Below are 2,688 nucleotides of genomic sequence, written 5' to 3' on the forward strand. Positions count from 1 at the left end.
CTAAAAGACTGTTTGAATTTAGATGAGATACAAGCTGGGATAGAAGAACATTTTCTAAGATTTTTGATATGAATAGGAGATTAGAAACTGAGCGGTAGTTCTTTAAATACGTTATAGTCCACTGTTGTTTTCTTCAGTAGAGGCTTTACAATGGCAGTTTTGAAAAATGATGGGAATTCCCCGGATGAGAAAGAAGTGAAGGCAATAATGGATCTAAGCACTGAAGCAGCAGTGATGTTGGAATTGGATCAAGTTCACATGAGACTGGTGCACTCTTCATCAGGATTGTATGTACGAAATCCATAGAGACAGGTTTAAATGCTCCTAATGGTTGCCGCTCAAATCCTGTATCCGAGCTATATGGTGACGACGAGGCAATTGAAATTGTGGTGTCAAGCCTATCTCTAATGGTTTGTACTTTGTCACGGAAGAAATTTGCAAACATGTCCGGAAGGTCGACTGGAGAGAAGATAGTTGGAAGTGGTGTAGATTGGCTTTTTGATATATTATGTCTTTACAGATGTTATAAATTTATCTTAATTTATTTTTATCCCAATGCTAATTATTGTTTACGTTGCATTTCTGTTATACACAAACTAATCTCAGAGGAATAAAATTAGTAATATAAATTGGAGCTATATGTATAACACATCATGACAACAGCTCTGCTACATCTCTTTCACATAATATATATCTTTATATAGTTTTGTATATATATATATATATATATATATATATATATATATATATATATATATATATATATTTATATACATATTCTGTACATGCAGTTATATTAGTGTATATGTATGATTAACTGTATGTTTATGCGCTATAGGTATGCGCATATTTCGATATATTTGCTTTCCTTAGGAATAATGAGGTGAAAATACACCCACAAAAGCAATATATTTTTATTTGCACTGAGTTATATTTATTAACATATGGAAATAAAAGGAACATACAAATTAATATCTAACACTTGTGTTTTGAACGAGAGTTGAATGCAAGAAGCTACGTAGTTCTCACTGGGCATTCACAAATCCTTGTGTATTGGTGTGGAGATTCTGTATCTTAAGTATCCTCACCTAATCAGATTCTGAAAATGAAATGTTAACATGTTAAAATATAATAGAAGTACATTGATACAATTTACACAGACTAACTGTTCAGATTATGTGCTTTATGAGAAGTATGTTTGTACATTTCAGTTTACACCGCTCCGATGGTCTAGTGGTTGGAAGACCGCCTCTGATGAGGAAGGTAGCGGGTTCAAATCCCGGTCGAGTCATGCCAAAGACTTACACAAAATGCTTCTAACAACTGCCTCTTTTGGCACTCAGCATTAGGAGCTTAGTGTTAGGACTGGTCGGCCTGGTGTCAGAATAATGTGTCTGGGTGAGAAATCATGCTACATGTCTGCGGCATGATGACTCAATGCTAGACATAACTATAAACTGCCACATTAAAAATTAGTTTAAAATCCAATCACACACACACACACACACACACACACACACACACGGGCACTACAGTTATTTGCTGTTAGACGAAGATGCTATTTCGTTATAATCTTGAAGACAAATGAAAATATTATCGAAAAAATGAAGTTCTTGCATATTTATTGCACACCAAATTATTATACTCACAAATATGCCAAACTCGAATATTGTATTACTTTGAGCAGCAATCATCCGTTTCAGATGAATAAACTGTGACAGTTTGGGTTACACTTTCACTAAATCAAAACCGCTACGGTGGCCTAGTGGTTAGAGCGTCCGCCTCGGATGCGGGAAGTCGTGGGTTCGATCCCCGGCCAAATCATACCAGAGACTTACAAAAATGGTACTAACTGCTGCCTCGCTTGGCGTTCAGCATTAAGAGGTTAGTGTTATGACTGGTCGGCCACTGTGTCAGGATAATGTCACTGGGTGGGACATGGTGCTACATGTCTGATGCATGATGCCCCAGTGATAGACATCACTATAAACTGCCACAATGCAGACATCTTTGCGATATGACTGAAATGCTAAAGTTACGTTCAAAATCCAAATCACAACACATCACCAGATCAAACATGTCCCTTTATTGTCATGATGTTAAATGACATGCAATTTACTATTTACAGATCTGTGCCAAAGTCAGCAAATGTCACCCCAAATAAATAAAATATTTCATCACAACAGGTTGTTATTACACTAGTCGGTTTTACTTTTTGCTTCTTTACTTGGTTAGCCGTTGTACGTTGTCGGGTAGTATGATGCTCAATGGTTCGCCGCCTCCATAATCCTCCAGGTGGCAATTGCGATCCATATTAACCCCACAATGATAGAAACAATACTAAGTGTCCTGGACGTTCTATATTTGCACCAAGCCACGTTGTTATTGAGCTCACTATTAGCCTGAAACGAGATATATCAAGTGATAGCAAGGTTTATGACAGGAGGGAAAAAACGTTATATATATATATATATATATATATATATATATATATATATATATATATATATATATATATATATATATATATATATAGTGTGTACGCCGTATCAATTATATACCACGAACTGTATAATTTTTTCATTAAAATGAAACGAGGCTTGGCCGAGTTTCCTTTTAATGAAAAATGTATACAACGAGTGGGAATTTAACATGGGAATAGATTGTGGGTCTGATGAGCGACAAGGA

General features: G+C 35.8%; 1 long non-coding RNA gene across 1 annotated transcript; it reads right to left on the reverse strand.

Moving 5' to 3' along the window:
• Positions 1–900: 900 nt before the first annotated feature.
• On the reverse strand, positions 901–2,398 carry LOC149796338 (uncharacterized). The gene is made up of 2 exons (XR_016421420.1): positions 2,213–2,398; positions 901–1,099 (listed from the first exon to the last, which is right to left on the reverse strand). It is a non-coding gene; the product is annotated as an uncharacterized LOC149796338 (long non-coding RNA).
• Between the last annotated feature and the right edge of the window lie 290 nt (positions 2,399–2,688).

The sequence above is a fragment of the Sinohyriopsis cumingii genome, chromosome 6 (genome assembly GCF_028554795.1).
Source record: "Sinohyriopsis cumingii isolate HCF-2022 chromosome 6, ASM2855479v2, whole genome shotgun sequence".
Lineage (NCBI taxonomy): Eukaryota > Metazoa > Mollusca > Bivalvia > Unionida > Unionidae > Sinohyriopsis > Sinohyriopsis cumingii.